This window comes from Coffea arabica, chromosome 4e (genome assembly GCF_036785885.1).
Source record: "Coffea arabica cultivar ET-39 chromosome 4e, Coffea Arabica ET-39 HiFi, whole genome shotgun sequence".
In the NCBI taxonomy this organism is placed as follows: domain Eukaryota; kingdom Viridiplantae; phylum Streptophyta; class Magnoliopsida; order Gentianales; family Rubiaceae; genus Coffea; species Coffea arabica.
In genome coordinates this window covers 45,233,229-45,244,610 of record NC_092317.1, presented here as the reverse complement: position 1 = coordinate 45,244,610, position 11,382 = coordinate 45,233,229, and the positions used below count along the sequence as shown (strand labels likewise).

At 32.9% G+C, this 11,382-nt stretch overlaps 1 long non-coding RNA gene across 1 annotated transcript; it reads right to left on the bottom strand.

The window, feature by feature from the left end:
* Positions 1 to 6,349: 6,349 nt before the first annotated feature.
* LOC140005800 (uncharacterized) lies at positions 6,350 to 11,079 on the bottom strand. The gene is made up of 2 exons (XR_011813369.1): positions 10,859 to 11,079; positions 6,350 to 6,659 (listed from the first exon to the last, which is right to left on the bottom strand). It is a non-coding gene; the product is annotated as an uncharacterized lncRNA (long non-coding RNA).
* Between the last annotated feature and the right edge of the window lie 303 nt (positions 11,080 to 11,382).

The following is an 11,382-nucleotide window of genomic DNA, read 5'->3' as shown; positions in this document are numbered from 1 at the left end:
AGTTGGTATTTGTCGATTGGATTACCATTTTTTCATTCATAATTAGAAGATTGTTCTGTTAATGATTTGTTGATTATTGGAAAATGGAACATGTCTTCAAATGCTAAAAGCTAAAAAATGAAACCAGTATACATCATTTATTTTTTGCCTCTTCATTTATTGAATCTTTGTTATGTCAAATTTGATCTCAATTCTTACAAATTATTGGTTTGGTACTAACCAATCCTTTTTTTTCACGAGATCAATAATTGAATTTTTTTAACATTGTATATAACTATTTTTCAACTACTATTTCTAGTTTTTCTAACCTTAGATTTAATTGGTAGTAAAAAATGGGATATATTAGTAGTGGGGCCAACTACAGTATTTGTTTTTTTGCATGCTCTGCTAGTTTTAGCTGATCACCTGTATAACAACATTTATTTTAATGAAATTTGTTTAAAAGGCTTGCTATAACTATCATGGATAATATCATTGTTAAGTTGTAATTTGTTTTAAATCTCCCTTGATATTTTAATTATACCGAATAATTTAAGAGTGGTGTTTAAACAAGATAATCCAAAGTTAAGACATCGTGATAGAATATATGTTCGTGATAAACAACTATAGTATTTGTGTTTTTTTATGCTTTGATAGTTGTGACTGATCTCTTATATAACAAGTTTCATTTTAATAAATTTTGTTTAAAAGGCTTGCTATATCAATCATGGACAATATCATTGTTAGGGTGTGATTTGATTTAAATCTCCATTGATATTTTAATTATACCAAACAACTTTAGAGTGGTGTTTAAACAAATAATCCAAAGTTAGGATATTATGATAGAATATATGTTCTGTATGCAATGGTCAAACTATTTTACTTTTGATCATTCAAATATTGTTTATGTCCATAGGTCTGGAAGTTAATTTTAATTTGAGGATTGTAATTTTTATAAAATTTAATATTTTGATTCAGAATATTAATGAACATTTTTATGCATATTCTTTCAAGTTATTCGTAAAATTAATTAGCTTAATCTCAATTACATTTAACTTTCTGTTGTTGGTAATCATTATATCACTTTACTCAAAAAATAATGATGTACATCCTGAAAGCTTCACAAAAAATCTAGAGATTCAAATTTCTACTGAAAATTTTTCTTTTTCTTTTTCCTTTTCTTTTCTTTTCGTTTTGTTGTTTATGGTTATAGGATTTTTTTAAAGAAAATATATATACTCAATTGAAAATTTCATAAGATACCCAACGATTCAAATTGCTTGTTGGGATCTTAGTGAATCTGTAATATTTTATTATTTTTTAAAAATTTTTCTTTTTCTCATTGTCCATCTAAAAACTTATGCTAGGCATATCAATAATGATGGTTACGCTATCAATGTCATCTTACTATCACATTCTTTTTGAGGTAACTATCTATATGACTTACTGATGGCATTTGCTGATTGTATTTTTTTTTCTTCTTTTGGCAATTAAAAAATTTTTCAATTGGTGAGTTGGAGACAGTTCATAAAAGATATGCTGAATACTTGAACATGACTTGAATAATTGTTACATTATGACTTGTTTCAAATCTCTCTTGATATTTTTATTATTCTAAACAACTTCAGAGTAATGTCTATACAGAATAATTTTAAGTTAGTACAACATGACTACACATACATTCTACTTGCATTGATCAAAATTATTTTGCTATTTATTGTTGAAATATAGTTATAAGTTTATAGGTTCATGAAGTTAAAAAATTATGACAATAGTGTGTAGGACTCTTAGTTTCATGTAAAAAACTTCTAGAAGTCACTAAGAATTATCAGGATATGCATAAGATTGTACTACCGACTTCGCTGTGGAATATGATTTAAAGAGTAATGAAACAAGATCATTTGGAGAAGCCAATATGAGGCAATTGATATAGAAATAAAGAATAATATTCTATCCCTTTTGAATTAAGTGTACTATGAAGTTGAAATTGATGACATATGAACTTTAATATTAATTTGAAAATTTTTATTTAACTAAATTTGATATTGTAAATTATAATATTGATAAACTTATTTTTCAACTACTTTCAACCAATTGTAAAACTAATGCAGAAATCTTTCTCTTTGTCACATTTTTTTTTAACGGGTGGAGATGTCAGCCCCCGCTTTTATTAATAACCAGTAACATTGCAATTAATTCGAGTGCACAAACCGTTTACCCCCTATCACTGAGAGACTACCCTTTGTCAACCTGCATTCGTACATAGCAAAACTCTCGACAATCAAGGCTCAAGGCCGCCCGAATCCTCCCTGGAAGTTGATCTGCGAGGTACAAAATAACTCAGATGGAAGTCTCAACTTAGATAGCATATCAGCCGAGGAATCCGCCTCCCTAAATATATGCTTGATCGAAGCCGAAAAAAAGAGAAGTAACGTTCGTATCCTTCTGACCGTGTTGCAAAGCGGCCACTTGGCTATCGCTCCTGAAGTGAGCAATCGAATGAGACTTTCCGAATCCACCTGTACCATTAGTCGCCCTTTGAACCCTTCCAAACACCGCTGGAGTTCATACAATAGTGAGGAATTTTCTGCCGTTAGTACATCCAACTCCCCAAACTCCTTGTAGAAAGCAAAGATTACCCTACCATTCGAGTCTCGCAATAAACCTCCCCTATAAGCGCGGCCGTGACTGACACTTGCGTTCGTATTGAGCGTGAGCCAATGCGCTGGAGGTCTTTTCCAGGAGACTGCCATCGCTCTATACTTTAGCTTCATAGCTACCGTCCAACGGGACCATGGATCCTCCAGGTCATCCCTAAAGCTGGCCCCTGACAACATCCTAGCCCTCCCTAGTTGCTCGACAAACTGCTCAATCATGAAAACAATATCTCATGCCTGAAAAGAAATTCCTTCATACCGTACTTTATTTCTCCTCTTCCATAAGAACCATAATACGAGTAATGGAATAATTGTGCGTATATGACCCAGTGTCACCATAGAAGTTGAGTAAAACCACGAAAGGAGTGTGGCTGAGACAGAGGAGGAAAAGCCGTCCAGAATCCCGAATCGTCTCCGAAAATGATCCCATACCTCCTTCGCTACCGGACCAGTCACAAAAACATGTAGTAAGGACTCTTCCGCAGCTTGACAGCAAGAATAACGAGAGCCCAGGGAGAAGCCTCTCATCTTCAGGACCATCTCCAAGGGCACCCACCCCCGAATCAACTTCCATATGAAAAAAAAAATCTTGAGGGGGATCTTACTACTCCAAACAAATTTATCCACACGTGAGACGCTATGGTTCTGTCTAATAGTATCCCATGCAGCCCTGATTGAAAATTCCCCTGTGGCAGCACCCACCCATACCATGCAGTCCTCCTGGTCTGGATATAACCTGACTTCTTGAATTTGATGCACCAAATTCTCCGGCACCCATTCCCTCAACCGAACCTTCCAATTTTTGTTGTCAAAAAATTTCGCTAGCAACATATGCGGAGGATTCAATAAAGGAACCATCTCGACAAGTGGTAGGTCGGAGAGCCACCGATCATACTAGAAGTCGATAAACCCCTTACCCACACACCAACGAATGTGCCTTTCTGCTGTCTCCCTGATCCTTTCCAAACGCCCCACAACTCTGAAGGTTGACATATCTGAACCCTGGAGGGGTACTTCCCCTTAATGTACTTAACTTGCATGAAGTCTGCCCAAATCGAATCATTTTTCCTCAAGCCCCACCATAGCTTGTGATTAGAGAACTTTACTGAAAAAATATAGATGCAAAGTCTAAAATTTTCACAATAAGCCTAAAGATTTAAATTGCTTATTGAAATTTTTACAAATTTGTAGAGATCTGTTATGTTTTTTAGAACATTTCTTTTTTTTCATGATCATCATAAAAATTTATGTTAAATGCATCAGTAATGATGCGTGATCGATCAATATCATTTTGTTATCATATTCTCTGTTGTCATAACTATCAATATAAATTGTTTTAAAATGCTAAAAAAAATCAGCATACTTCTTTTATATTTTTTTACTCTTATGTTTATTATGATTTAGCGGTGTTTGGAAATTTAACAGAACCGTTTAGTAGGGCCAATACTAACATAACTCTTTTTCCTCGGGTTAATTTTATGAACAGGACCTTTTTCTCTCTCGGGCATAAACCTATCGTCTGCAAAACCCAAAATCCCAGAAAAAACTACAAAATGTATCAGTACTTTTTAGCCTCGGTAACAAGACTGGAGCAGTCTTTGCCGAGAAGAGATTGGGTTTTGATCATTGGCACGGGGCTCGCTTATTTTTTTTTATAAAAAAGTGGAAATAGATTTCAATGAATACGAAAACAGACTTCTAGAGAGAGAATTTGAGACAAAGCAGATATTGATTCTCACATAAATCTGTTGTTCAAGAAAAGATCTGAGCCTCATATCCATCCCATGAAAGAAGTGGTTAAGACCCAAGGTAGTTGTCTTTCAACTGCCATCTCTAAATTCTATAGTACTAGATTTAACTAATTTTGAGAAACTTATTATTCGAGCAGTGTAAATATATTAGTTGTGGGGCCAACTACAGTATTTATATTTTTGCATGCTTTGCTAGTTTTAGTTGATCAATTATAAAACAAAATTCATTTTATTGAAATTTGTTTTAAAAACTTGCTATATCCATCATGGACAAATGCAAATGGCACTTCATCCCTTTGACCATCAAGATGTTAGCTCATCTAACTCTAGTACTGTCCCTTTCAAGATGTCTATCGGTCATCCACCTAAACAGATGCGTGGTAGGAACCAAATAGGTCAGCGTTGCAGAAGAGGCACCTCCACACATAATATTGATGTGCTTGACACAAGTTAGACAGACTTCAGCACATGCCGGACATAACCCACCTATTGGCACTCAATTTTCCCACCTTAGAGCTTTTTTTACACCTCCTCACCTTCTAACTTTCAGAGGTCATTTCATTGTGACACCTACTCCCAACCCGTATTCGACTATACATTTGTTGCTGCATCATCCTCAGTTGCGCCACATATATCATTTCAACCCAATAATAAGTTCGAGAATGACCTAACTCATATCTATGACTTCCTAGGGAGTTTGATGGATTTTTCACCTGTTTTTGAAATGGATGCTGATAACATTCCCATTCATGCTTCTTTCACAACGTCTACAGATCGTTATTGTTCTAGATACGGTCAGACTCCCATTATGGACTCCTCAGTTGATGATGAGAAGGATGAAATGCGTGAAGGAGTGTATGCACTACCTTGGAGGTCCGAATAGCTACAATTGCAGCAAGATCTACCACAAGAGAGGGTACATTTCAAATGTGGTTGGTTTATCACTCTGTCCTAAGGATAAGAGGCACGTTGGTGGATGAAATTTAGATTTCAAGACTTTTTCTTATCACAACTCCCGTTTAACTACCATAGAACTTTTTATTTAGCTATTTTACACATTTATCGTTGGATGCTGCATTATTTATAGTAATTTAAATTAATCTTAAAACAAAAAATTCAAAAATGGATGATTTAGGCATATTTCAATTTAATTTAATTTTATATTTTACATTGAAAGCTAAAGCTCACTTCTTGCCATTCAACGGTGATTAATCACTGGTAATGAAAGAAAAATAGCATAAATTTTAACATAATTTTTGTTTTATGTAATATCAGATTTTAGAGTTTAAGGTTTAGGGATACAAAAATTAAAAATTTATATTTAAAATTTTAAAAAAAGTTGCCACATCCACGTTGGGCTATGGTTTAGGGTCTAGGGTTTAGTAATACAAAAATTAAATATTTATATTTATAATTTTTTTTTAAACAAAAGGTCACCGCATCCAGTTTGCGTTGACAAAAAAAGGCTTTGCCACATTCCATACTTACAAAAAAAAATCATTCTTTTTAGTTCCTCCAGCAACCACAAAAGGGAAATTTAAATCAATTTTTCAATGATGCCTCAATTACCAATTGTGTCAACCCTTATATTAGAAAATCATCTCAACAAATACCACTTTTGTGATGTTTTCTTGTATGGACAACATTGAGAGAAACCCGGCACATAAATGGTCAAAAGCATTCAATAAAACACGAGAGGGTGAAGAAGTATAATATGGTAATAAAAAGAAGAGCGTAAATGATAATGTCAAAAACAATAACAAAATCTAGTAGTTAATATCATTTAGGTATTACGAGATAAGGAAAAAAAGCCAAACAAAAATATTAGGCATTGAAAATTGTATAAAGGTAAATTTCACAAAGAAAAACACAAGATAGAGTACTCTCAATCAAAACAATAGCAGCATTTAATGAAGGAAAACTACATTAAGTAAAATACCAACAAGATTATAGCCATCTCCATAGTACAGTAAGAGTACTCTCTGTTCAATTGTTTGAAATCCAAGAAAAAGCAGTAAAGGCAATAGACCATTCCCTCTTACACATACACACTCTCTCTTAGAACAAATATGGAATAGGATATACAAATTCAACACATGTAAATCTCCTTTTGCACCTTTTGCGCTGGACAACATCAACACTGCTTCTGGGATTGTTTCATTGCTTTACATTGATTCCACTTCAATTCAGCATACTTGAGCTCTTGAATCGCCTCTTTCCTCTTATAGCATGAAGCATTTATCTCGATTATATTTCTCATCATTAAATCATTCTAAACCAAATATTTACACATAATCAGTAAGATGACTATAGCATGCTAAACTGTATATTCAAAAAACACATAATGAGTATCTATATTTCTCACATGTGAAATTCAACTGCAAGCATAAAATAACTATGTTAATGGAATGAGGACAAAAAGCAAGATAGTAGGCAATTCATCCCAAGTAGCAATGAATAATCCTTTCGAAGAATGTTTTGAAAGCTAATCTGTTTGGCGATTTTAGTCAGTATGCCACTCCAATCTATCCTACACTGTTGAAGAGCAAACAAAGAAAACATGTTGGTTTGGATTCAAGATAAAACAATACTAGTAAAAAAAGAAAAAGCAACAAAAGTTACAGGAAATTATTACGCAAAGAAAAGTGCTCCCAATTATGATAACACATGTTAGAGAACAAGTAAAAAGGTCAATCTCAACCTCAGTAACTTTAATACTTGCTAAATTATATTTGTGTTCAAGCTCAACCTCGATACTTTCCTCCTCAGTCATCACTAAAAAAACATACACACATTGAAAAACAAATTAAGCCCTAGATTTTACAAAATAATAGTGCAGTCAAAGGTTTTTGCATCCAGCTAGGAATATAGTTTAAGGTGTAAGGTCTATGGATACAAAAAATAAAAATTTATATTTAAAAATTTTTAAAAACAGGTTGTCGCATCAAAGCTAGATGCGGGTTTTACAAAGAGAAAAAAGCTTCACCACATTTCATATGGCATGCGGCGAAGTCTTTTCCAAAAAAAAAAAAAAAATCATTCTTTTTAGTTCATCCAACATAAAAAAAAAAAAGAAATTTAAATCAATTTTTCAATGATGCCTCAATTGCCAATTGCGTCGATGCTTATATTAGAAAATCACCTCAACAAATATCACTTTTGTCATTTTTTTTTTCTATGGACAATATCTAGAGAAATTCACCAAATAAATGGTCAAAAGCATTCATTAAAATATGAAAGAGAGGTGAAGTATAATATGGTAAAAAAAGAAGAAGAGCATACATGATATTGTCAAAATCAAATAACAAAATCTAGCAGTTAATATTGTTTAGGTATTACAAGATATGGAAAAAATTCCAAACAAAAAAGATTAGAGGTTTAAAAATGTATAAAAGTAAATTTCACAAAGAAAAACAAGAGATAGAGCATTAGCAATCAGAATAATAGCAGCATTTAATGAAGGAAAACTGCATTAAGTAAAATACCAGCAATGTTAGAGCCATCTCAAAAGTACGGTAAGTTATTCCTTGTTCAATTGTTTGAAGTTCCAATGAAAAGCAGTAAATGCAATAGACCATTCCCCTTACACACATGAACTCTCTCTCAGAAAAAATATGGATTAGAATATACAATTCAACGCAAAAAACATATTCTGCAAAGATTAAAAATAGCCTATTGTCTGAAGTTTCCATTGTATAACATGTAAATCTTCTTTTGCACCATTTGCCCTGGAAAACATCAACATTGCTTCAGGGATTGTTTCACTGCTTGCTTTGCTTTACATTGATTCCATTTCAATTCAGCATACTAGGGCTCTTGATTCGCATATTTCCTCTTATAGCATGAAGCATTTATCTTGACTATATTTTTCATCACCAGATCATGCTAAACCAAATATTTATACATAATCAGTAGATGACTACAGCATGCTAAACCATATATTCAAAAACACATAATCACTATGTATGTTTACCACATGTTAAATTCAACTACAAGCATAAAATAGCTATACCAATGGATTGAGGACAAAAAGCAAAATAGTAGGCAGTTCATCCCAAATAGCAATGAATAATTCCTTTCCAAGAATATTTTGAAAGCTAATCGATTTAGCGTTTTGGTTAGTATGTCGCTCAATTTCACCCCACACTATCGAAGAGCAAACAAAGAAAACATGTTGGTCTGAATTCAAGATAAAACAATACTAGTCAAAAAACAAAAGTTATAGGAAATTATTACCCAAAAAAAAATTACTCCCAATTATGATGACACATACTAGAGAACAAGTAAAAAGTTTAGTCTCAACCTTATCAACTTTGATACTTGCTAAATTATATTTGTGTTCTATCTTAGCCTTAATACTTTTCTCCTAAGTCATCAGTAAAAGTCATACGTACATTGAAAACAAATTAAACTCTTGATTTTGCAAAATATATAGTGCACAAGTTTGTCATAGATATAACAAACAAACCAAAAAAGTTAATCTATGCGAACTAACCATGATTGCATCCTGAGCTCAAGTTTGCTAATGCAGTCAAAGGAGTCAATAGTGGAGTATGCCTTCCAAATGCTATAACATATTAATAAATAATAGATAAATCGATTAAATTCATAGTTTTCACATCAAAGTCCAATAAAAGAAAGCAAAAGCAATAATTACTTGGGATGGGGAATGGCCTGAGTCAGCAAGAAACATGAGTAATTAAGCGGATGGAATCCATCTTCTTCCTAGTGGTGGTAACTAGACAAGGAGGCAAATGGGAGAGGTTGATCATCGCTTGATTTATGAAGACGCTTTCCTACTAAAAATAATTAATTGTATCCAAAAACAAATAAAAAAAAACAAAGCTTGCCAATAAGAGAAAAAACTATTGCTCTAGAAAATGCTAACATTATATTAATCAAATGAATATCATATTAAGTAGTGTACATCCCATATTTCACATCTAAGTTAAAGGTAGATTTACCAAACGAATTCAATGTATCCACTACTGAAAAACTACATGAGCAGAAATTAGCTTTGACTCCATTGCTTCAGTTAAGTTGTGACTACCGATCTCCCAAAAAAATTTGAATTAACATATCTGCAATACAGTAAAATAATTTTTCGGAGAATAGAGCATGTGCAGCTTTTGGTTTTAAAGAGGAACCATTAATGATTTTTGTGTGGCTCCAAATTTATAACCATAGCTACTGCTGGAGTTTTGGTTGAGAAAGTAAACACAAGCAATGCAAATAATCACTACACACAATTGGTCTGGTCTATAACTTATGGAATACACAAAATACGATGAAGATCTATAATGGTATACTAAAATAGTTTTTTTAAGATAAGATAAAAATATTTCTAGATTGATAAATCGTGCATGGCACGATAAATTACATCACATGAACCACAACATTAGTACTAGTATTCTCAAATTGTGGACGAGAAAATTGCTTGCTACCTAAAATGGTCCTTAGCAACACAAAACAAAAATTAAATGAATTTCTGGGTATGAATATATTAGTCAAATGTTTCATTCTTGATAATTTTTCGACAATCCGCAATGACAGTAATCATACCTCGTGTGATTACACATATTGGAACTATGTGACAAAAATTATCTAATGAAAACAAATTCAAAGACCTTTCTTGGGACCAATTTAAATCATCTCTGTGTCTTACAACTTTAAAGGCTTTGTTGAATACAATCAACACAAGAAGAATCTAAACATGGAGCATTTGAACACGTTCAGATTTTGAGCACCTAACTAGATTCTACAATTTCTTCTACTCCAACCAAATAAAGACTCTAGATATAGACATTTTAACTGAACTTACTATGATTAATATCTTAAACAATATATCACTCTTGCAATTCTGGAAACTAGTAACCAAACTCACCACTCTTGTAATAAACGAGAGATTCATCATTAGGACCATAATCATCAAAGAAAACAAATGAAGTGAAAGTGTAAAAATCGAATTTTCGTGCAGATATATGTTTCAAGAGGCTTTTCTTATTTGCATACACAAACAAAGAAACTATCTTCCAGATCAATTCAGCAAACATATAAATCCTAGTAAGGAAAAAAAGGAAGTACGTATAATTGTAAATGGCTAATTGATGATCAAGAATCTATGAAAACTAAAAATATCATACCTGATAAGCAGAAATGGTAAAGAATATTTATTACATAAGGACATAATTATCAAAACGATTTTAACATATCCCAAAAGAAGGCCAAGATAAGTATGTGAATAGTGCTTGCAACAACCAATGAACATGAAATTAAGAACTAAAATTAGGCATATCAAAATTAAGAACTATAGATTTCAACCAAATTGAGCACGTTTCATTTTTAACCAAGCCTCCTTTTCTAATTTCACTAATTTGGGAATATTCAACACTTAATTTTCTAGAAAATTTTCAGTGGATATTTTACTAGATCATAATAGTGCAAAATGTAAGTTTTTTTGAAGGAAGTTACCTTTAAAGGCGAAGGCAGCAAAGATGAACATGAAGTCTGTAGGAGAGAAGAGAGTTATGATGAAGCAGAGAAGTGGGATGAAACGCCTGCCCACAAGAGAACATTGCAAACTGATGAAGCGAACAGGTGGAGGATGGAAGGTGAAGGCGAGAGAGGATGCAGCGAAGCAACGGCGGTTACCCTAAAGAGTCGATGAGGAAGGATTCGATGAGGAAGAAAGAGGAAACTATTCTTCTCGTTATTTTTTGGGAAAATGGCCTATTTAATCCCTGAACTTTTTTTTCATCGATTTAGTCCCTATACATTATTTATAGCCAATTTGATCCCTAAACTTATATTTTGGTTCTAATCAAGGAGCTCAGGGGTGACGCCACTGCATAATTTTCATCAGGTTTCTAATCGAGCAACCCAGAAGGGGTATTTTAGGGACTTCCATTCTGGAGTTTTAACCAAAAGAAGTAAATCGATGGAAAAATCCAATTATAAACCTAGGGTTTTTTCAAAAAATAGAGATCTGGCCAATT